Raw genomic sequence first — 26185 nt, 5'->3', positions numbered from 1 at the left:
ATCGAACGAATCAATGACCGAAATGCTCTCATAAGCACTAGGCAACTTTAACCCCTTGCTAGCTTGGAAGGTTTCCTCTTCATCATTGACCCGAAATTTTATTTCATTCCCTTCCGAGTCCATTAGGGCTCTCCCAGTGGCAAGAAATGGCCTTCCCAAGATAATTGAGACTTCTTTGTCAACCGCACAATCAAGGATGACAAAATATGCCGGTAAGAAGAATTCCCCTACTTTAACAAGGATATCATCAACAACCCCTACCGGTCTTTTGATGGTTCTATCGGCCATTTGGAGATGCATGCTCGTTGGTCTAGGTGTTCCCAAACCAGCTTGCTTATATATGGCCAGTGGCATCAAATTAATACTAGCTCCATTGTCACATAAAGCACGAGCAAAATCATGATGACCGATGGTGCAAGGGATAGTGAAAGCCCCGGGATCTCCGTTCTTTTCAACCTTTGATGACGAAATAATAGAGCTCACACGGTGGGTGACTCCCACCGTATCATGCTTGATTGGTCTTTTCTTCGTCAACAAATCTTTCAAGTATTTAGCAAATCCCGGCATTTCTTGGAATGCATCTAGGAATGGGATATTCATTGACAACCCTTTCAATTGGTCGTAGAATCGTTGGTACTTGGCATCCTCCGTTCTTTTCATCAATCTTTGTGGGAACGGGGGAGGAGACTTATATGTTTGAGTCAAGGGTTTAATTTCCCTCGTGACCTTGTTCTTTTGAAAGCTCTCACCGGTAGCTTTTTCAACACTTGGCTCCTCGTCACCCTTTTGAACAATAGGGTGAACTTCTTTCTCTTTCTCAACAATAATAGGCACTTCAATTGGTGCCTCTACTTTTTCTTCAACCTCTTCTTCAACAACCTCATCAATGATCGGCTCGACATTGATAGGTTCAACCACCTTCTGATTTATCGCGTTTAGGATATTTCCGTTTCTAGTGGAAATAGCTTTGCATGAGGCAATGTTATCGCCTCCACTACCCCTTGGGTTAGGAACTGTGTCACTAGGAAGGCCCCCTCTTTGCGGCGGATGTTGCTCACGAGAGAGATCTCGCATTTGTGACTCAAGTTTATGAATCGAAGCGGTGTGAGAGGCTACCACTTCGGTCAAATTTTCCATCTTCTTGTCACTTTTATGCTGGTTGTCCAATATTTTTTCAAGCATAGATTCCATCCGAGAGGTCCCTTGATCATTGGAAGGGCCTTCTCGCCAATTTTGAGAGTTAGAAGTACGACCCTTTGGTGGAACATAGGCATTGGAATTTCGATTACTATAATTGTTGTTGTTGTAATCCCTCCTGTCCGAAGCACCATATTCATTTCGGTCATATTGATTGCTTTGTTGTTGGGGTCTCCATTGCTTTGGGTAACCCCCTTGAGAGTAATCAATATAATTAGCATCCTCACGTAGTGGCTGTCCCTCTAGATAAGCTTCTTCTGAGACTTGGTACATTCCTGGAGTATGAGGTGGCATCTCTTCGACAACATTCACACTTTTAGCTTCTTTCTTCATAAGCCTCTTCGATAACAGATCCACGGTGGTTTGCAATTGAGCAAAAGCATGATCTCGCTCATGATTTTCTTTGGTCACCGCGGCAGCAGATGGACTACTATATGACAGGACTTCACTATCACTCGAGTGCCAAGCCTGATTGTGGGTGGTGAGCTTATCAAGCAAACGGGTGATAACGATAAATGACTTGTCCATGAAGCATCCTCCTGCAGCAGTATTGACAACAATCTGATTCATTGTATCTAAGCCCTTATAGAATATTTCCGTAAGAATAGCATCCGGAAATCCGTGAGTAGGAGATTGAGCTAGGTAATACTTGAAACGCTCCTATGCTGAATGTAATTGTTCCCCCGGAAGTTGTTTGAACTCAAAGATCTTATCCCGAAGCTCAGTCTTTTTGCTTGGAGGGAACCATTTCTTTAAAAATGTATTGGCTAACTCGTTCCAGGTATGAATAGAATTGCTGGGGAGCTTTTCATACCATTCCCTGGCTTGACCAGCCAAGGAATATTTAAAGACCCGTAATCGAAGTGCATCGGCAGAAACAACACCTTGGGATTGTTGAGCACATACATGCAAGAAGTTCTTCAAATGTCGAAGTGGACAATCCTCCGAAGAATTTCGGAAATAACCTTCAAGTTTCAGCAGCTGATAGATAGAACTATCAATTTTGAAGGTAGCATTTCCAGTTCTAGGAGGAGCCATAACAGAAGCATAATCAGCTTCATTGATGAATTCAACAAATATATTCTCATCGTCATCCTCTTCTGGTGCAGGTGGGTTCACTTGGAGTCCACTTTGTTTCCTTGATTCCGATTCGAACTTCCGGCCATGTTCACCTGGTTCACCACAACAGCAAATGAGGTGTGATGGAATAGAAAAAGTTTTAAAGAAGAGTACACAACAATCAGTGATTTCTAAACCGTATTCCCCAGCAGCGGTGCCAAAATTTGATACGCTCAAATTACACCTATTAATGGCGTAAAGCGGACGTTGTCAAATATAGTAACCCAAGCAAGATTGGGGTCGAATCCCACAGGGAATATGGAGAGAAAAGGGTACTAATTGTATGCGATACTAATATTTAAAGGCTTTAATCCTATTCCGAGTATTTTAAAAAAAAAGAGATTTGGTTTGTATTTGCTATTTTGAACTGTTTGAAATTTGTTTGGATTTAGAGAACCAAAGTTGTATCCCCGCAATGATTGGATGTTATGCTATGGGTGTCAATATGATATATTTCTAATGGGTCGCGGTTATGCATGCACTTAATCTCTAATACACTTCCTAATATTTTTCAATAGTTAGAGAGTATTTCTTTTCATGATTTTCCCAAATGCAGAAAAGTTATAAATAAGGCTGATTAAATATGCCAAGTAGAACTTATCTTATTCCTAAGCGAGTTCATTAAATGAGGGTTAGCGCCCCGATTCCTTGTTATATTATTTCAAATCACACCCTAGTTCATCTTTCCAAATAAACTAGGGTTTGTGCATGAACAAGTGTTTGCAACCACTTATAGAACAATGAATACAAGAAGTAATAAAATACATCACAAACCATTATATATATATACAATGTTAGATACCCATTACATAGCACCCATCATTTTGGGTCCACAACTTTGATGAAAGAGACTACTCACACATTGTGGTCTCAAAAGTAGTAAGCAATAAATGAGACATAAAGCTTACAATGGTAATAAAGATGATGGAATATAAAATCTTATTGTCTTCACTAAGCTCCAAAAGGGGAGTATTCAATGCTCACCCACCAATGGGACTTTTCAGTTGAGTAAAATAAAATCTGAATATAAAGTAAAACCTAAAATGTTCTTTAAATAGGCTCCAAAAACGCACAGCAAAAACTGACAAAATTTCCCCCGATAGCAAGATCGACGGACTGTCAATCCTTCGACGATCCGTCGATTTCTTCGTCTTTTGTAACTTCAGCCCTGTGTACCGTTCAACGGTGCCATCGACCAGTTCGACGCACCGTCGAATATCCCGTCTTTTTCTCCTCTGCTGAGATATCTTTCTTGACGACACCAACGACGACACGTCGATCAGTTCGACGCTTCGTCGATGTCTCCGTCCTTCGTCGTCTTCAACTTTGTCATCACTGGAAAATCAGGCTTATCGACGATTCGAAGGACGGTTCGTCGATTAATCGATGGACCGTCGATTCTCATTTCTGGCAACTTTTTCTGTTGTTCTTTGCTTTTTGCTTTTGGGCCATTGTTTTTCCTAAAACACAACAAAACATATTACGAGAACCAGATTTACTTGAAAACAACCAAGATTCCTAGTAAAAAGGCGTCGAATGTGCCACAAATCCGCGGCACATCAATATGCTAGGGTAAATATAAGATAAGTTGGCCTAATCCCGATCCAAGTGGGACAACTGACGCCGCTTGTGCGCTGGCTATGCGTCGCATGGCCAGCGCATGATCTCTTCTGTGTGTTGCTTGTGCGGCGCATGGCCAATGCATGGCCTGTCTGAGATTCAGAGATGGTGTTGTTGTGCGCTGGTTGTGCGACGCATAGCCAGCATGAGACCCTTTAGTGATCGGATTCTGCCTTTAAGTGCTGGAACTTCCTTCCCAAGTTCAACCAACATGCACAGCCTTGGATTCAATCAAAAACTGCTCGGAATACCCTCCATTAGTCCCTGTTGTACCTATTCATACAAGCATACCAACATAAGATCATATACAACAATTTGCATTAAAAACTGCGATTAAAGTGCTAAGAAGTGAAGTGCAAATGACACTAAATCTAGATATTTGTGCCAAATATCAACACCCCCTACTTAAACTTTGCTCGCCCTCGAGCAACCACTTATCCAACATTCCCTAGTACTTCTCACAGCCATGCCACTCAAACAGGTCTACATCAGGATTCGGCGGATATGAAAGTTTCAAAAAACACATTAAAACATACACATTGAGCCAATTCTCTCAAAAGTCATGCCAACTGCTTCAAAATAAACATTTTCTTACGCTTCCAAATATTAGCAACCAAACCTCTCAAGAAACGACACATTCAAAAACATGCATATGACTCCAGACACTGCTCAAAACACAAAGAGTCTGCTACTTGACCGAGTGGGTGCACTTCACCCATCTCCTATCAATTATGTGTCCTCACCCAAAAGAGTGTTGTACATATTTCACACAAAGTTAACGACATATGTCAATGGACATTAGTTGCACACAAGATCGCTCACCCTCACAAAGAATATCCACTGCTCAAACATAACAAACTATAGGCTTGCCCGTAGTGTAACCGTTCCACAAATTAGAGTGAGATGAATTTAGGATCACTTAGGACTTGTATGGTTGTAATGTAGGCAAAGGGACGGGTAGGATATATTTTTGGAAATAGTGACTAACCTGCGTAAGAACTTTTAATACCTCACAACATAGTTTATTTAGCACCCTCCTTCATCAACCATGAATTTCAACCACAAGCTACCCATTCTACCCTGTCAACAATCATTTGTTTATCAACTTTAAGCGCCATCCTATTTTTGACTAGCTAGTGGGAAACCATATTAAGAAAGCAAATTACTAACTGGACAGTTTCTATTTTTTTTTTTGCATATCATACTTCCCACTACTAGCTTTCAAAACACTCAAGCGCACCAATATCCTTCTTTTCAACTTCATTCAACGAACCCTCCCTTAGTTTCGCATCCCAACTCCAATTCCACAATTCGCTATTAAAAGTGCCTAAGGAGTAAACAAGGATAAAACAATTGGTCAATAAAAACAACGGGGGTAGGCTAATTGGTTGTTGTCAGAAGAAAAGCTAAAGGCTCAACGGGGTTGACTAGGGATATATATACACAAAGGTTAGGCAAGCGACGTTTCGAAATTTGGCTAACAAAGAAATGCCTAGATCACTTCCTAAACTTCTCACTCAATTTCACTTCACGAACACACCGGGCAAGTTCTAGTCATCACTATCAAGCATGCATCATACAAGAGTTTCCTCACATCACACACAACACATAATCAATATAAAAATAGATTCATACAACCCTTCAATCAAGCAACTATCAAAAATTATGCCAAGTGGGTCATACATGAGTCAATGCGATTCACTACAAAAGTGTTTCGAGAGAGGTTGCTTCTTTTCATGCATGCTTTTAAAAAAAAAATCATCAAGAACAACTCATGGCTTTCACATTCCACCTAACCTGAGCACCTAGCATTCAAGTGGTCTAACAGGCTTGACTCCTCCGACACCTTTTTACAAAACTAAAAAAAAATCTAACCCGGTTCAAAGGTCCCCCCTTAGGAAAGAACCGAGGCCATAAGAAAACCAAAGGGGGTGGATAGTGTGTGCCACTATTGAGGGACTCAAGAAGCTACAGAGAAATTTTTTTTTTTTTACTCTAAGGCTAACACAAACTACCAAAAAGAAACCTATGGCACTTGATCACTATCCTTAACCTCAAAATGCCACCCCACACTTAAATCATGCTTTGCCCTCGAAGCATATAGAATGAAAAATTTAAAACCAAAGGCAAGAAATACTCCCTGTGGCCCTCTAGGGCCTATTCGTCATCCTCTCCATCAGACAGCTCGACATCTTTCTCCTCCTCGTCATCCGCATCTTGTGCTTGAGATTCTTCTTCACTACCTTCCTCCATCTCGGCTGCTATGAGGTCAGCGGAGCACAAGTCCTCATTAGCGGGCAAATTGTCCTCCTCTCCAACTAGAATCCGTGAGTGGGTGGTGTGAGGACACTCCGCAAACACACTGGAGAGGTCTAACTCAAATTGCTCACGTGCTATCATCGCAATCTTGTAGATCTGCGCCAATACAGTAGACTGAGCCGATCTTTCTTGGGATGGAGTCAAGTTAAGCTTAGTGCTCTGATCAGGGGACTTGACATTAGAGATGTCAATCATATTATCCAAGCACTCAAGCACCCTGTCATACTTACTCTCCAAATGCGGGACCAACCTCCTCAGGTATGCTGTAAGTGTGTTACCGAAGATAAGCTTAAGGGATTTGCCCTCTCTGATGCGGATCATATCCTGAAGCATCCATTATCCAAGGTTGACCCATCAAGAAGAAGTACACGATGGCCACTCGCTCTTTTAACACGGTAGTGTAGTGGTCAAGTGGCATAATGCGGTAGTTGAGCAGTTTTAGCCACACTCGTGCTTCCTTCATGAAATCACCAATTAGCATAGTCTTGTGCTTCCTAGGGTCCTCTTTGTATCGTGCCCACTTGGTTTTGGAATCAGGCCCACACAGGGTTTTCCGAATGGCCTTATAGTTAGGCCTTTTGATGAACTCAAGCAATGGCCCCACGGGATGGTCGGGAACTCCTAATTGTGCACACAAAGTGGAGACTATCAACGACACCCATTCATCTCTCAATTTCACCGAATGATGAGGCTTGCCACCCTCTGCTCTTGCCAAAATAATGTTGGAGTAAAGCTCCAGAACCATGTCAATGTTGACCGGCCCTGGGTTATCAAATACCGAGTTCCAGCCCATTCCGATTATTTCATTGTAGATTCCATTGAACTTTTTCTTCAATGCTACCTTATTGACAGCCCGTTCATGCACATATCCATCAGCCAGAGGGAACTCTTTGTACCATTCTTCTGCCAAACCAGTCCCGTGGAAGGTGGGTCGCGGCCTTTGGGAAGAAGCCCAAGGGATAGGGACCACTTGTTGCTTGCCACTACGAGTTGTTGCCCCTTTCTTAGTAGCGGTGTGCTTGCCCCCTTTACTCCTCTTGGAACCTTGTGAGGGGCCCGACTCATCAACTTTACCTTTTTCTTTAGTCACCATTGTACCTGTAAAGATACACAACACAACCATCCAACGGTATTAGCAAATTTAGCCCAAGTGGGGTCGTTCACACTTATTGTACGCTAACACTTCACTTTGTCGCCCATTAGTTAATTCCAAGTGTGGGGTCGTGAAACACCCCACACTTACTACAAACTATGGTGCAAAAAATGTGAAACAAAGAAGTTAACTAATCTAGAGACTAAAACGAACAAAATTAATGAGACCAAAGATTCAAAAAGAAAAAACGACTCAAAAACTATTCTACAAAACAAGGAACATCATGTTGGAGGACCTATGGTTGTTCATGGTAATTCCCCATGGTTTTGAATGTTGTTTCAAGCTTATTTTGTACTCAAGACTTCACAAAAATCACAAGAAACTTGATTTAGAAATTTTATCAAACAACTTGTGGGCATAGGACTATCCCTTGGAGTTTTGCAACAATGAAGGATTATAAAACCGTTCCTTATTTTTGGGAATAATTGTTCTTGCATCCAACACCCATTACCAACACAACAATACCAAACCCTCACCCCAATTCGTACAACCCCATAAACTATGGTTTATCAATGTTCCCTACCAACACAAATGGGAAAAAGGGAAAGGGCTTTCCATGAGTGAAAGCACACGAAATCTTACCTTGTGTAGTAATGTGAGATGATTGACACTACCTTCCTTAGAGTTGAAAGGGATTGGGAGAAGGGTTTTAGGATTTGGGGTCGAGTGGGGGTGTTTTGTAGAGAGAGGGTGAAAGTTTGTGAGAAGTGAGGGTTATTAGGGGGTCGTCCGTGTCTTATTCCATTAAAAGAAATCAAACCGGGTCGACCCGTGCGCTGGCCATGCAACGCATGCCCAATGCACAACATCCCCCCGCCCTTCTAAACTTTATACTTAGAAATTTTTGACTCTGAGTGCCGAACATGCGCTAGCCATGCGACACATGACAAACGCACAATGCCCCCCTTCTGAACTTTATACTTAGCCAAATTTTTGACTTTGAGTGTCGAACATGCGCTAGCCATGCGACGCATGACTAACGCACAACTCCCCCCTCCCCCCCCCCCCCCCCCCCTCTGAAGTTTATACTTAGCCAAATTCTTGGCCTGCTTACCTTGTGTGCGATTTCCATGGAACGCATAGGCAAAACACAATCAAACATGGATCTCGATTTTTACTGTTTTGCATTCGTTTCGAGTTCCCGTGCCTCCCTTTGCCCTGCAACATGAACAAACATGACATATATGCTACAAAAGTTGTGTTGCCTCCCAACTAGCGCCTTAGTTAAGGTCGTGGCACGACACTTTTTGTACTTTTCTTTTATTTTGAATTGTTACATTACAAACTCGGGTTGCCTCCCGAGAAGCGCCTTAGTTAACGTCGCGGCACGACGCAGATTCTTTCCTACTCATCATTAAGGAGCACTTGCTCCTTCTCTTTGTCAAAATCACCGCCCCAATATCGCTTGAGACGCTGCCCATTCACCAAGAACTTGCGCTCCCCATCCATGGTTTTTATCTCGATTGCACCATGGGGGGGGGGGGGGTGATTCTAGTCACTACAAATGGTCCAAACCAATGGGACTTAAGCTTGCCCGGAAACAACCTCAGTCTAGAGTTAAAAAGTAGTACCTGCTGCCCTGGCACGAACTCACGATGCTGGATATGCTTGTCGTGCCATCTCTTAGTCTTCTTCTTATATAGCTTTGCATTCTCATACGGCCCTAGTCTGAATTCATCAATCTCATGTAATTGAAGCAATCTCTTCTCTCCCGCTAGATTCATATCAAGATTGAGCTTTTTTATTTCCCAATATGCTTTATGCTCTAATTCAACCGGCAGATGACACGCTTTCCAATAAACTAACCTCTAAGGAGACGCTCCGATGAGGATTTTATATGCTGTGCGATATGCCCACAAGGCGTCATCCAACTTCATTGCCCAGTCCTTCCTCTGAGCATTCACGGTCTTCTCTAGGATTTGCTTTTCTCTGTTCGAGATCTCTGTCTGCATGTCTGTGAGTGGTAAGCTGTAGAGACTTTATGCTTCACCCCATACTTTGCTAGAAGGTTCTTCAACAAGCTGTTGCAGAAGTGAGCACCACCATCACTAATCATTGCTCGCGGGGTTCCAAACCTTGCGAATATGTTCTTTCGCACAAAATTTACCACCACCTTCGCATCATTGGTTGGGAAAGGCACTGCCTCTACCCATTCTGAAACATAGTCGACAGCAAGCAGAATGTACTTGTTACCGAAGGATGGTGGGAAGGGACCAAATAAAATCGATGCCCCAGACGTCAAATATTTCTACCTCTAATGTTTGTCAAAGGCATCTCGTGCCTCTTAGAGATGTTTCTCGTTTGTTGGCATCTGTCGCAACTTCTAGCAAATGCATGAGCATCTTTGAAAAGAGTGGGCCAATAGAAGCCAGATTGTAAAACCTTAGCAGCAGTACGATCACCCTGAAAGTGCCCTCTATATGGGGAAGAATGACAATTCTCCAACACTTGATTCACCTCGGTCTGGGGAATGTATCTCCGCACTAACTGATCAGTCCCTTACTTGAATAAATACGGTTCGTCCCATATGTTAAACCGGGAGTCATGATACAACTTCTTTCTCTGCCGTGAGGTGGCTTCTGGGGGGTACACCCCACTTACTATCAAGTTCACAATATCAGCATACCATGGGACTTCGGCCGCGGGAATAGCAAATAGCTGCTCATCAGGGAACGACTCTCGAATTTGGAAGTCCTCCACAAAATGATTATGGTTGTCCAATCTAGACAAGTGGTCTGCGACTTGGTTCTCAGCTCCCTTACGACCCTTAATCTCAATATAAAATTCCTGCAAAAGGAGAATCCACTGAATTAACCTGGGTTTAGCATCCTTCTTGCTGAACAAGTAGCGAATGGCTGCGTGGTCTATATAGACAATCACATGTGTCCCAACGAGATAGGACCGAAACTTAACAAACGCATAAAGCACAGCTAGCAACTCCTTCTCTGTCACAGTGTAATTTATTTGGGTAGCGTCTAATATCTTGCTAGCATAGTAGATAGAATGAAAAACTTTCTCTCGTCGCTGTCCCAACACAGCCCCCATAGCATTGTCACTTGCATCGCACATCAACTCGAATGGAAAGTTCCAGTCAGGTGCAATGATTATTGGTGCGGTTACCAATATCTTCTTTAGACCTTCAAAGGCCTTAATACAAGCATCATCGAATAGGAATTACACCTCCTTTTTAAGTAATCTGCACATCAGACTTGAGATCTTTGAAAAATCCTTTATGAAGCGTCTGTAGAATCCTGCATTCCCGAGGAAACTGCGCACACCCTTAACTGATACAAGGGGGTGGCAGCTTCTCAATGACCTCCACTTTAGCACGATCCACCTCCAGCCCTCTCTTTGAAACCTTATGCCTAAGGACGATACCTTCTCGGACCATAAAGTGACATTTTTTCCAATTTAAGACCAGGTTAGTCTCTTCACATCTAGCAAGTACTCGGTCTAGATTCTTCAGGCAAACCTCAAAAGAGTTCCCAAATACCGAAAAATCATCCATGAACACTTCTACGAAGTCCTCAACCATCTCTGAAAAAATAGCCATCATACACCTTTGGAATGTCACTGGTACATTACACAACCCAAATGGCATGCGTTTGAAAGCATATGTATCATATGGGCATGTAAACGTGGTCTTCTCCTGATCTTCCGGAGCAATAGCTATCTGATTGTAGCCAGAATAGCCATCTAGAAAACAATAAAACTCTTGCCCGGCCAACCTGTCTAGCATTTGATCTATGAAGGGAATGGGATAGTGATCCTTTCTGGTTGCCTCGTTCAACTTGCGATAATCCATGCAAATTCTCCATCCAGTGATTGTTCTAGTAGGAATGAGCTCGTTTTTGTCATTTGTCACAACTGTCATCCCTCTTTTCTTCGGGACGCATTGCACCGGGCTCACCCACTTGCTGTCCGAAATGGGAAAAATAATGCCTGAATCTAACCACTTGATTACCTCTTTCTTGACAACCTCCTTCATCACCGGATTCAGTCTCCGTTGATGCTGTGTGCTACGCTTATGATCATCCTCCATGAGTATCTTGTGCATGCATAGCGCGGGGCTAATTCCCTGAATAACAGATATTTGCCACCCCAATGCCCTTTTGTGAGACTTCAATACTTCCAAACAAATACTAACCTCTTCGGTGGTCAACTCTGCTGCCAATATCACTAGCAAGGTATCACCCTCGCCTAAGAATGCATATTTAAGATGGGCGGGCAAGGGCTTCAATTCCAACTTCGGAGGCTATTCAATTGATAACTTCAGAGTTACTCCCATTGTCCTGTCTAAGTGCTCAAACTCGCCTGTTCGAATATAAATACTTGTCATAACCAGAATCTGCACCATCTCAAATGCCGCCGTGTCACCAAACATATCATCTCCCACCAAGGCTCTCTCCAATGGATCATGAGAAGTGATGAGTGGCCTTCGTGTATCATCAATCAGAACAGTAATGGCCGACAGCTTCTCATAGATTGCAGGCATCTTCAGAGCTTGGTATACATTGAAGACCTCAACTTTATCATGTACTCTCATGGAGAGCTGCCCGACAGCTACATGTTACACCTCGAAAAATTTTCCGTTGATGCATAGTGAATAGACTAAAGAAGAGCACGAGTATACGGTATTTCAATAAGTAAGGAATGATGTTTGATAACCCTAATTAAGATTTCAAAGACGTTCGAGGTAGGGGAAGAAAGTTTGCCAAGAGAAGGTAAGGCATACGATAGGTATCGAAAAGGAATTACGAGTAACGAGTTAATAATGATTTAATGATGCTTCGGAGAAGAGTTATAACTCCCCTTAGATTGTTAATGAGGTGATAAACAAGTGCTAAGAAGGTTCCCTAAGGACTGGAGATCAAACGAAGTGACGAGAACAAGATCAGTGAAAAGATGGGTTATACGGTCGATTATACGGTCCGTATAATGTTATACGGTCCGTATAATGGTCCGCAGAATTGTCACAGTAAAGTCCCTCACCGGTGAGATTATACGGTCACTTATACGGACTGTATAAAGTTATACGACCCGTATAATATGCCGTATAATGGTCACAGAGGCAAGATGTAGAAGAGGTGATTTTACGGTCACTTATACGGACCGTCTAAAATTATACGGCCCGTATAAAGTGCCGTCAAATGGTCACAAAATCAAGTGATAAAAGGGACGATTTCACGGTCACTTATACGGACCGTATAAGTGTCCGTATAATTTCCCGACGGATCAGATTTGTGTATTAATAAGGGACCAAGTCTTATTTCATTTCATTTCCCTTTCACACCCCTCCTCTCTAAAACATCTCTCTACACTTCTCCCACAAGAATTCAAGAGATATTAGTGATCAAATAGATCAAACTAAGTGAATCAAGTTTAAGAAACCCATTAAAGTTCATCCAAGGCAAGGAATCAAAGTGAAGGTGAAACTAGGGTTTTGCTCAAGTGAGGTGTTTCCACCCAAAGTTCATTCCTACACCGTCTAAGGTAAGATTTATGGTATTTCCATATTGTTTAAGGTATTTGAAAGTTGAAACACTTGGATTGTAGAAGGATATAGAAAAATGGGTCATGAATGTGGGAATAGTATCTTTTTGAGTAATAGCTTGGGTTGAGTAATGATTCTTGATATGCTATGAATATACTAATGTTATAAATGATATTGAGAACATGGGATATACATTGTATATGAATGAATGTAATCGTGTGCTATGACCATGGATATGGATGATTGGAAGTGAATTGAGAAATATGGATAATGTGGACGAATAAAGACTATTGTCATGATATTGTGAATGTATTATTGATGTTTGGGAGTTGTTATATGATATGGAGGAAGTCGTATAAATAAAGGAGATGCCATCCAAATTTTCTCTAGCTTTAGTCATGTATGCTAGCTATCGATTTTCTAATGATAGTATAACTCTAATGAAGGTAGAAACGTGAGCATTGAAGGAGAACGTGCAAGTGATAGAATAGTTGAACGGAAAGGTATGTAAGGCTAACCCTTCTTTAATGAGGCATGTTTCTTTGGCCTAATATCCAATCTTCTATAAGCCTATGATGTCCTCCAAATGATGCTATCTTCAAAAGCTACTAAGCTCATGATTCTCGAAATGTTACGATTGTACTAGATTCCTCATATGACAAGTAATCCTACAAAGATAGATGTAATGAACGACGATAGTAGTGATAACGGTAATGATGACGATGATAATAGTAATGATACTTAAGATGCCTATGAGCTTTTATGTATATGTGTCTATGTATGACTATTATGGAACCTCGAGGTTATATGGCCGGGTAGAATATATATTTATGTAACGCGCGCGCACCTCTGTAGTTGGGTACGGACAACCCTGAAGCCTTGGTAGGGCCAGGTATGTGTAACCCTGAGCCTTGGTAAGGGCTAGGTATGTATGATAACCGAACCTATCCATCGTCGGGTACGCGAAACACCGAACCTTCGTGGTCGGGTATGCTATGTAAATGCTATGCATATGATATGGATATGTATACGATATAGATATGAGTATGAATACGAATATGAATAAGAATATGTCTATGAAGGCGACTATGGATACGAAATGTAAATGAGTACGGATATGAATACGAATACGGATGTATGTACACAATCTCGCATTAGAAATGGAAAGTCCCTATGAAAAGCAAGTAAGTGCTGATGACGATGATACTACTATCTCCCATCTTGTGCTATTTCTTATGTTGCTTATTATGCTTCTATAATGATATTGATCATGCTTTACATACTCAGTACATTTTTCGTGCTGACATCCTTTTATTTGTGGACGCTGCGTCATGCCCGCAGGTGGCCAGGGAGACAGGCTTGATCCATAGCTATATTACTCAGGGACTACTTTGCGGAGCTCCATCTCATTCGGAGCTGCAGCTTTTGGTATTGATTCTTTTGTGTATATATTTATGGGCATAGCGGGGTCCTGCCCCGCCTATATGATATGATCTACTCTCCTTAGAGGCTCGTAGACATGTGTATATTGTTAGATATGTTTGGCCTTGTCGGCCTATATTTCGGATATCATTTTGTTAGCCTCGTCGGCTTATGTACATTGATATGGGCATAGTTGCAAATGATGATATAAATGTATTGTTGTCTAATGGAATTAGCATAAATAATGGATAGAAAGTATGATTTAGCTATGTGGCTCACCTAGAGGTAAATGTGAAAGTATATTAAGAGGTGCCTGGGTGGGTTTGCACCGGGTGCCCGTCGCGGCCCTCCGGTTGGGTCGTGACAAAAGTGGTATCAGAGCCGTTCAGTCCTAGGGTGTGTCTATGAGCCGGGTCCAGTAGAGTCTTGGTTATGGGTGTGTTGCGCGCCACACTTATAAACAAGAGGCTGCGGGCATTTTTAGGAATGATTGACCTTCTTTCTTCATAAGATCGTGCGATAGAGCTATGATATAAGAACTTCCTTCTCCTTAACTATGTGCTATGTAAAAAGAAAGGCTACGGCTGCCCAAAAGGGCAAGAAAATGGCAGAAAAGCGGGCTGAAAGAGCACCGCCAACAGTTTTAGAGGAAAGTGAGTCCTAGAATATGGCTCAATCTCAGTCCTCCCAGTCAGTGCCTGTTTCTGAGGAGCGTGAGGGAGCCTCAGCCCCAGCTCCAGCACCTCTGGCTCCTCCACAGGATGCTTCAGGCTAAGATGTAAAAGTGGCCATTCATTTGCTTACTTAATTAGTTGCTGCCCAGACTCAGCGGCAAGGTACAGGGCAAGGTGATAGGGCTGTTAGTGCAAGGGCCCGTGACTTCATTAGCTTGAACCCTCCGGAATTCTTTGGATCAAACCCGGATGAGGACCCACAAAATTTTATTGATGGAATGTTGAGGACGCCTCGCTTGATACATGCTTCGGACACCGAATCGATGGAGTTAGTGTCCTACAGATTGAGGGATGTCGCGATCCATTGGTACACGGTTTGGATGGATTTACGGGGAGCCAATGCGCCTCCCCCGGTATGGCAAGAATTTGTAGATGCTTTCCTCCGACATTATTTTCCTCCAGAGATTCGGCGATAAGATAAGCTAGAGCCGATAAGTTCTTGAATTTGAGGCAAGGAAGCATGAGTGCTTTAGAGTATAGTCTCCGCTTCAATTCTTTGGCTAGGTATGCTTTGGCCATGGTACCGGATATGGGTGACCGAGTGCACCGATTTGTGAAAGACCTAGGGCCACATTTGATGGATAGGTGCTTGACTGCGTCCCTCCAGGACAATATGGATATTTCACGCATTCAGGCCCATGCTCAAACCTTAGAAGAGAACCTACAGCAGCAAAGGAGTGAGCGTGAGCATGATAGGGGACATAGCAAGAGGGCTAGATCTTCGGGTCCGATGAGTGAGTATAGAGGCGGGCACAAGCAGCAGTTCTCGAGGCATTCAGTCCATTCTATGACGAGTGCACCTCCACGGTTTTCAGGCCAGAGATTCGATAGATCTACTCGTTCTGGGTCGAGCCAGAGTTTTTCGAGATCTCAGTTCAGAGGTGATCCGGGTCAGGCGAGGCCACCCGTACCACGATGTTCCCAGTGTGGGAAGTTACATTAGGGTCAGTGCCGATTGGGTTCAGAGGTTTTCTGTTCATGTGGTCGACTAGGCCACATTATGCGTGATTGCCCCTCAGTTAGTGGTAGAGGTAGGACCCAGCCTTCTGGGTCGGTAGCCGGATCTTCGTCATCTATACGACCAATGGGGCCAGGTTCACATGCGCCAGTCAGCCATGATAGAGGCAGAGGGAGAGTCCCCAGTTCTAGCAGTTATCAGCACCGTATTTATGCTTTGGCTGGACGCCAAGATCTTGAGTCTTCTCCTGATGTGGTCATAGGTATATTATCGGTATTTTCTCATGATGTATATTCTTTGATAGATCTGAGCTCCACATTATCGTATGTTACTCCGTATATTACGGGTCGGTTTAGAGTTAAACCGGAGTCGATCAAACCTTTTGAGGTGTCCACACCCGTTGGTGAATTGGAAATAGCTAGCCAAGTATATAGAAACTGCATAGTTATGATTTGTGATCGTCGTACTATGATTGACTTGCATGAGTTAAAAATGGTAGATTTTGATGTTATTATGGGCATGGATTAGTTGGCTTCTTGCTATGCCAATGTTGATTGTAGAATGAAAATGGTTCATTTCCAATTTTCGGGAGAACCAGTTTTAGAATGGAAAGGGAATGTTGCGTCACCAAAAGGTAGGTTTATTTCCTATCTAAAGGCAAGGAAAATGATCAGAAAAGGATGCATTTATCATCTAGTGCGGGTTCAAGATGTAGAAGCTGAACCACCGACTCTTCAGTCAGTTCCTGTAGTAAATGAATTTCCGGATGTGTTCCCGGAAGAGTTTCCAGGCCTCCCTCCTGAGCGGGAGATTGATTTTGCTATTGATGTGTTGCCAGACACCAAGCCTATATCTATTCCTCCTTATAGAATGGCTCCCGCAGAATTGAAAATGTTGAAGTAGCAATTGAAAAATTTGCTTAAGAAAGGCTTTATTAGGCCTAGTTCATCCCCATGGGGAGCACCCGTATTGTTTGTCCGAAAGAAAGATGGTTCCTTGAGAATGTGCATTGACTATCGGCAATTGAATAAGGTGACGATTAAGAATAAATATCCTCTTCCGAGGATTGATGACTTATTTGATGAATTACAAGGTGCCAAATGGTTTTCAGAGATAGATTTGAGGTCCGGGTATCATCAAGTGAGAGTTAGGGAGAAAGATATCCCTAAGACAGCCTTCAGAACAAGATATGGCCATTTTGAGTTCCGGGTAATGTCATTCGGGCTAACTAATGCACCGGCAGTATTTATGGATTTGATGAACAATGTGTTCAGGCCCTTCCTAGATCTATTTGTGATTGTATTCATCGACGATATCTTGGTGTATTCTAGATCCGAGGCAGAACATGCGGATCATTTGCGTACTATCCTTAGAGTTCTTCAAACTCGAGAGTTGTTTGCCAAATTTTCTAAGTGTTAGTTTTGGTTGAACTCAGTGACATTTTTAGGGCACATTGTTGCAGCCGATGGTATTCGGGTAGATAGCGAAAAGATTGAGGTCGTGAAGACTTGGCCAAGGCCCACAACTCCTACGGAGGTTCGTAGCTTTCTGGGCTTAGCAGGTTATTACAGGAGATTTGTAGAAGGAGTTTCTTCTATTTCTGCACCACTCACAAAGTTGACCTAGAAATCAGCAAAGTTTCAATGGACAGATGCTTGTGAACGTAGTTTCCAAGAGCTAAAATATAGATTGACTTCTGCCCCAGTCCTGACACTTCCAGAGGGATTGGAAGGTTATGTTGTTTATTGCGATGCTTTAGGTGTTATGCTAGGCTGTGTGTTGATGCAACATGGTAAGGTGATTGTGTATGCTTCAAGGCAATTGCGGAAACATGAGAAAAATTATCCAACCCATGATCTGGAATTGGCTGCAGTGATTCATGCATTAAAGATGTGGAGACATTACTTATATGGTATCTATGTGGATATTTACACAGATCATAAGAGCCTTCAGTATATCTTCAAGCAGAAAGAGTTGAATTTGCGGCAACGACGATGGTTGGAATTGCTAAAGGATTATGATGTTGATATCCTATATCACCCTGGAAAGGCAAATGTTGTGGCTGATGCTTTTAGCCGCAGATTCATGGGAAGTTTGTGTGATGTACGACTAGAGAAAAGAGAAATGGCTAGTGAGCTCCAGCAGTTAGCTAGTCTAGGAGTTCGAGTAGTGGACTCAGGTAGCAGGGGAACTACCATTCAGAATTCAGCAATCTCGTCACTAGTAGTGGAAGTGAAAGAGCGACAATACGAAGATCCCATGCTAATGCATTACAGAGATACACTCCCTCAGAAAGAGAAATCATCATTTAAGATTGCAGGAGACGGAGTTCTCCGATGCCGAGGCAGATTATGTGTCCCTGGTGTGGCAGGTTTACGCCACCAATTATTGAGAGAAGCCCATTGCTCCTGTTATTCTGTCCACCCCGGAGCAACAAAAATGTACCATGATCTTAAATCTATATATTGGTGGCATGGGATGAAGAAAGATGTAGCGGAATTCGTAGCTCAATGTCCCAACTGTCAACAAGTGAAGATCGAGCACCAAAAGCCGGGCGGACTGTTGCAAGCTATAGAAATTCCAACTTGGAAGTGGGAAGTAATTAACACGGACTTCATTACAGGCTTACCCCGTTCTCGATGTAAGTATGATTCTATATGGGTGATTGTGGATAGACTCACGAAGTCAGCTCATTTCTTACCAGTCAGAACAACATATGTGGCAGAAGATTATGCGAAGCTTTATGTTAAAGAGATAGTGCGACTCCATGATGTCCCAGCATCTATTATCTCTGATAGAGGAACTCAGTTTACAGCTAATTTTTGGAAGTCCTTCCAAAAGGGTTTGGGGACTCAAGTGAACCTTAGCACGACATTTCACCCGCAGACTGATGGACAAGCTGAACGTACCATTCAGACTCTTGAGGATATGTTACGGGCATGTATGATAGATTTTGAAGGTAATTGGGATGATCACTTACCCCTCATTGAAGTTTCTTATAATAATAGTTATCATTCTAGCATCGAAATGGCACCGTATGAGGCTTTATATGGGCGAAAGTGTAGATCCCCAATTGGGTGGTTCGAGCTAGGAGAGACTAAATTGATAGGGCCAAACTTGGTCCAGCAAGCCATAGAGAAAGTTAAGCTCATACAAGATCGGTTATTAGCAGCCCAAAGTCGTCAAAAGTCCTATACGGATAATCGTCGAAGGGACTTAGAGTTCCAAGTGAAAGATTGGGTATTCTTAAAAGTGTCACCAATGAAGGGTGTAACGAGATTTGGAAAAAAAGGGAAGCTTAGTCCCCGGTACATTGGGCCTTATGAGATTGTGCGCAAGGTAGGTAAGGTGGCCTATGAATTAGGTCTACCTCCTGATTTGGAGTTAGTTCACCCAGCTTTCCATGTCTCGATGCTTCATAAATGTGTCGGAGATCCTACTAAGATCGTGTCAGTTAATGATGTTCAAGTGACAGAAAAGTTGCATTATGAAGAGGTACCCACTGCCATATTAGATAGGCTAGTACGGAGGCTTAGAAACAAAGAAGTGGCCTCAGTTAAGGTTTTGTGGAGAAATAATAACCGAGAAGAAATGACATGGGAAGCGGAAGGAAATGTGAGATCCAAGTACCCACACTTATTTTAGCCCCTAGAAGAAATCCGAGATGAGACATCAAGATCATAAGGTATGTATGTTTCCTTTTAAGCATTTGGGTCGTGTGTGGCCAAATTCTGTTGCTATTTTGTTGTGGCCCTGTGAGGCATTGTTATTATGGGCTGTTGTGACAGGATGGTAATGCCATATTACAGAGGAAACTCTGGCGAAATTTTTATAGAATCCCCGAGAACCTAACATTCGAGGATGAATGTTCTGAAGGGGGGAAGAATGTTATACCTCGGAAATTTTTTCGTTGATGCATTGTGAATAGACTAACGAAGAGCACAAGTATACAGTATTTCAATAAGTAAGGAATGACGTTTGATGACCCTAATTAAGATTTCAAAGACGTTTGAGGTAGGGGAAGAAAGTTTGCCAAGAGAAGGCAAGGCATACGATAGGTATCGAAAAGGAATTACGAGTAACGAGTTAATAATGATTTAATGATGCTTTGGAGAAGAGTTATAACGTCCCTTAGATTTTTAATGAGGTGATAAACAAGTGCTAATAAGGTTCCCTATCAAACGAAGTGACGCGAACAAGATCAGTGAAAAGATGGGTTATACGGTCGATTATACGGTCCGTATAATGGTCCGCAGAATTGTCACAGTGAAGTCCTTCACTGGTGAGATTATACAGTCACTTATACAGACTGTATAAAGTTATACGGACCGTATAATATGCCGTATAAAGGTCACAGAGGCAAGATGTAGAAGAGGTGATTTTACGGTCACTTATACGGACCGTATAAAATTATACGGCTCGTATAAAGTGTCGTCAAATGGTCACATAATCGAGTGATAAAAGGGACGATTTCACGGTCAATTATACGGACCGTATAAGTTTATACGGACCGTAAGTGTCCGTATAATTTCCCGACGGATCAGATTTGTGTATTAAAAAGGGACCAAGTCTTATTTCATTTCATTTCCCTTTCACACCCCTTCTCTCTAAAACATCTCTCTACACTTCTCCCACAAGAATTCAAGAGATATTAGTGATCAAATACATCAAACAAAGTGAACCAAGTGTAAGAAACCCATTAAAGTTCATCCAAGGCAAGGAATCCAAGTGAAGGTGAAACTTGGGTTTTGCCAAGTGAGGTGTTTCCACCTAAGGTTCATTCCTACACCGTCTGAGGTAAGATTTATGACATTTCCATGTTGTTTAAGGTATTTTAAAGTTGAAACACTTGGATTGTAGAAGGATATAGAAAAATGGGTCATGAATGTGGGAATAGTGTCTTTTTGAGTAATAGCTTGGGTTGAGTAATGATTCTTGATATGATATGAATATAATCATGTTATAAATGATACTGAGAACATGGGATAGACATTGTATATGAATGAATGTAATCGTGTGCTATGACCATGGATATGGATGATTGGAAGTGAATTGAGAAATATGGATAATGTGGACGAATAAAGACTATTGTCATGATATTGTGAATGATATTGTGAATGTATTATTGACGTTTGGGGAGTTGTTATATGATATGGAGGAAGTCATATAAATAAATTAGATTCCATCCCAATTTTCTCTAGCTTTAGTCATGTACGCTAGCTATCGATTTTCTAATGATAGTATAACTCTAATGAAGGTAGAAACGTGAGCATTGAAGGAGAACGTGCAAGTGATAGAATAGTTGAACGGAAATATCCAATCTTGTATAAGCCTATGATTTCCTCCAAATGATGCTATCTTCAAAAGCTACTAAGCTCATGATTCTCGATATGTTACGATTGTACTAGATTCCTCATATGACGAGTAATCCTACAAAGATAGATGTAATGAACGACGATAGTAGTGATAACGATAATGATGACGATGATAATAGTAATGATGCTAAAGATGCCTATGAGCTTTTATGTATATGTGTCTATGTATGACTATTATGGAATCCCGAGCTTATATGGCCGGTTAGAATATATATTTATGTAACGCGCGCGCGCACCTCTGCAGTTGGGTACGGACAACCCTGAAGCCTTGGTAAGGCCAGGTATGTGTAACCCTGAGCCATGGTAAGGGCCAGGTATGTATGATAACCGAACCTAGCCATGGTCGGGTACGCGAAACACCGAACCTTTGTGGTCGGGTATGCTATGTAAATGCTACGTATATGATATAGATATGTATACGATATAGATATGAGTATGAATACGAATATGATACGAATATGAATAAGAATATGTATATGAAGGCGACTATGGATACTAAATATAAATGAGTACGTATACGGATGTACGTACACAATCTCGCATTAGAAATGGAAAGTCCCTATGAAAAGCAAGTAAGTTCTCATGACGATGATACTACTATCTCCCATCTTGTGCTATTTCTTATGTTGCTTATTATGCTTCTATAATGATATTGATTATGCTTTACATACTCAGTACATTTTTCGTACTGATATCCTTTTGTTTGTGGACGTTGCGTCATGCCCGCAGGTGGCCAGGGAGACAGGCTTGATCCATAGCTATATTACTCAGGGACTACTTAGCGGAGCTCCATCTCATTCAGAGCTGCATCTTTTGGTATTGATTCTTTTGTGTATATATTTATGGGCATAACAGGGTCCTGTCCCGCCTATATGATATGATCTACTCTCCTTAGAGGCTCGTAGACATGTGTATATGGTTAGATATGTTTGACCTTGTCGGCCTATATTTTGGATATCATTTTGTTAGCCTCGTCGGCTTATGTACATTGATATGGGCATAGTTGCAAATGATGATATAAATGTATTGTTGTCCAATGGAATTAGCATGAATAATGGATAGAAAGTATGATTTAGCTATGTAGCTCACCTAGAGGTAAATGTGAAAGTATGTTAAGAGGTGCCTGGGTGGGTTAGCACCGGGTGCCCGTCGCGGCCCTCCGGTTGGGTCGTGACACTACATCAATAAGTGCTCTCCCTGTGGCCAAGAATGGATGCCCCAAAATAAGTGGGACTTCCGGGTCTGGCTCGAAGTCCAAAATCACGAAGTCTGCGGGAATTATCAACGACCTCCCTTGCACCAGTACATCTTCAATAATGCCTTCTGGTCTTGCTAACGATCTGTCCGCCAGCTGAAGAACTATAGTGGTTGGTCTGGGCACTCCCAAACCTAGCTTTCTGAAGATAGATGAAGGCATTAGGTTTATACTTGCACCAAGATCACATAGTGCTCAAGCAACAACCTGCTTCCCAAGAAAAATCTCAATCGTGAAACTTCCGGGATCTTTCAATTTAGTGGGCAACCTGTTTTGAATCCGCGAAGTGCAATCCTCAGTGAGTGCAATGGTGGAATACTCTGCGAATCGGCTTTTGTTTGCAACAATATCTTTGATGTACTTAGCATACTTTGGAATACCCTACAACATATCAACCAATGGGACATTCACGTGTACCTGCTTAAGCAAATCAAGAAACTTCTTGTAAGTCGCCTCTTCTTTCTACCTTGCCAGACGTTGAGGGAATGGAGGTGGTGGCTTTGCAACCACGGGCTGTGGCTGCTTTGTCACTGGTGTCTTGACTACCCTCTCTTCTTCAATCATCTCCTCGGTAATTTTGTCTTTTTCAGCTTCTACTCGACTGGTTTTCTTCGGAGCCACTTCCTCTAATTCTCTCCCATTTCGAAGAGTCACAACATTACAAGGATTGGGATTCATATCCGTATTACTTGGAAGTCCTCCAGGTGGTCTAGTATTTTGTGCACCAGCTATTTGTCCCATCTACCTCTCTAAATTCCGCACAGCCAAATCGCGATTCTGATTATCTACTATCAACTTTTGCTGGTCTATCATCATCTTCTGCATATCACCCATCATATTTTTCATCATCTCTTCCATACTGTTCATGGGTGTTTGAGGAGCAGATGCTGGCTGATAGTTCTATTTCTGATTACCTGGGTTGTCACTCCACCTGAAATTCGGGTGATTCCTCCAATTTGGGTTGTAGGAATTCCCATATTGATTGTTGTTTCCTTACCCCTTGCTTGCATTACCCACAAAGTAGATGGATGCAGATTTGCAAGGCATTTATCACTGTTGTGCCCTTCTCCACAAACTTCACAAAAAATGAAGGCTTGTTGCACTGCATGCACATGTGGTGGAGCTTGCGCAGCAGTTAACTTCTTGATTTCATTGCGCATGGCATCAATCTGTGCTGATAGTGATGTAAAATTATCCATTTCAAAGACACCCGATGCCTTCTTAACTGAACTGCTAGCTGCATCATCCTGCCAGTCTGGAGTGCTCTGAGTAAACCTGTTCAATAGTGTGAATAGTTCTTCATAGCTTAGATCAAGAGCCTGCCCTCCTGCAGCAGTGTCTAGTGATGACTTATGTTGGGCATCCAGACTCTCAATAAATGTGTGTGCCAGAACTTCATTCGTCTGATGGTGGTGAGGACAATCTCTGAGAAGACCCTTAAACCTCTCCCATGCTTGATACAGATTTTCTCCATTTTTCTGCCTGAATAACATGATCTTCCTTCGAAGGCGAGTTGTGTTTGCTGGTGGAAAGAACCTTGTCAAGAATTTCGTCGCCAAATCATCCCACGTAGTGATAGAATTGGCGGGCTCTGCTAATAACCAGTTACTGGCATTCCCTAATAGAGAGAAGGAGAACAGTGTCAGCCGCACATATTCTTTAGTGACCCTTCCAGTAGCAAAAGTATCGACAATCTGCAGAAACGTATGGATGTGACGCTGAGGATCCTAGTGCGACATTCCCATGAATTGCCCACTAGAGTGAAGTAGTTGAATCATAGGATGCTTCAGCTCAGAGTGCCCTTCGATGGTGGGCTTGACAATGCTTGAAGTGACATCCGCCACATGAGGCACTGCAACCTCTCTCACTTTCGCTGGTTGATTATTAGCCATGACCACAGGTAACTCTGCTACAGCCTGCGGGTTCTGTAATAAATTCAAATCTCTCCTGCGCCGATTGAAAGTACGTTCAGGCTCAGGATCGAATTCCTCAAGATTGTTTTGACTCGCAGTCCTTCGCATTCGAGTAAAGTACCTGCAATCAAGTAGCAGCTAAGATCAAAACGTTAATACCTGGATAAGTATAGCAATACAGTTTATTATGGCAAAAAAATAATAATTGACTTCTAAGTCCCCGGCAACGGCGCCAAAAACTTGTTGCGTCCAAATGCACACGCAAGTGTACGTGGTCGTACAAGTAATATAGTGATTATATAAATCGGATGTTGAACCCACAGAGACTTATAACCAATACTTTCACGAAAATAAACTATTGCTACTACCTATGCAAGTAAAGAATAAAAGTTTTGGTTGTTTTGTAAACTAATGCTGTAATAAAAATAACTAACAATGTATCCAGAATTTATGCTAAGAACGTATTTGAATACTGCTTTTATCAAGATTTTAGAAGTATTCCAGGGTCGTGGTCTGTTCACCAATCCTATTGAGTCGTTCAAGTATCCCACCTTAGCAACTTTGTTCACAATTGTCAATTAACCGGATTATTAATCTCGTAGTGTTCTCCGGAACCACTACTCGCCGATTCAAGATAACTTGCCTCCTATATTCCTATGGTATTGACCTATCAAGAATGCAATAAGAGCACGACATGAAATTGATTGAGGTAACTAAGCATATTCCTATCCTAGTCACAAATCCTGGCCCAACTATAGGGATATTCATATCTCAATCTCGTTACTTCTTCTCCCTATTGACAACGTCTTTCCCAAGCACGGGGATCAATTAGTAATTAGAACTCAACTGTTGCGCAGACAATCAAGTAATTAAGCACAGAAGTAAAGAGGCAACTACGTACGAACAAGCTACTAAGATTGAAATACTTGTCAAACGTCAATATTCATGGCTACGCCACAACCCCAGAGTTACGGTGTTTAGTTACACATAATTCGAGAATGGAAACAAGAATTCATCATTAACATAGGGTTTTCAATGTAAAGAAAAATAATAGAACATGAATAAAACCTAGAAAGAGTTTCACAAGTCTCAACATTCGTCCCAGCCGCCTTTCTAATGTTCAAAACGACTATTTATATGCTAGGGTAAATATAAGATAAGTTGGCCCAATCCCGGTCCAAGTGGGACAACTGACGCCGCTTGTGCGCTGGCTATGCGTCGTATGGCCAGCGCATGATCTCCTCTGTGTGTTGCTTGTGCGGCGCATGGCCAATGCATGGCCTGTCTGAGATTCAGAGATGGGGTTTTTGTGCGCTGGCTGTGCGACGCATAGCCAGCGCTTGAGACCCTTTAGTGGTCAGATTCTGCCTTCAAGTGCTGGAACTTCCTTCCCAAGTTCAACCAACATGCACAACCTCGGATTCAATCAAAAACTGCTCGGAATACCCTCCATTGGTTCCTGTTGTACCTATTCATACAAGCATACCAACATAAGATCATATACAACAATTTGCATTAAAAACTGCGATTGAAGTGCTAAAAAGTGAAGTGCAAATGACACTAAATCTAGATATTTGTGCCAAATATCAACCAGCCCACCTAACCCGGCCCATAACCGGCCCGGCC

General features: G+C 42.2%; 1 non-coding gene and 1 pseudogene across 1 annotated transcript; both read left to right on the top strand.

Annotated features, from left to right (window-relative positions):
- The first annotated feature begins 1813 nt into the window (after nucleotides 1-1813).
- LOC132620610 (small nucleolar RNA R71) lies at nucleotides 1814-1919 on the top strand. Its single transcript, XR_009575050.1, has one exon. It is a non-coding gene; the product is annotated as a small nucleolar RNA R71 (small nucleolar RNA).
- Nucleotides 1920-24056: 22137 nt separating this feature from the next.
- On the top strand, nucleotides 24057-24150 carry LOC132620590 (small nucleolar RNA R71; annotated as a pseudogene).
- The last annotated feature ends 2035 nt before the right edge of the window (nucleotides 24151-26185 follow it).

This window comes from Lycium barbarum, chromosome 11 (assembly GCF_019175385.1).
Source record: "Lycium barbarum isolate Lr01 chromosome 11, ASM1917538v2, whole genome shotgun sequence".
Lineage (NCBI taxonomy): Eukaryota > Viridiplantae > Streptophyta > Magnoliopsida > Solanales > Solanaceae > Lycium > Lycium barbarum.
The sequence above is the reverse complement of the archived record's forward strand: the minus strand, read 5'-3'. Positions and strand labels throughout refer to the sequence as shown.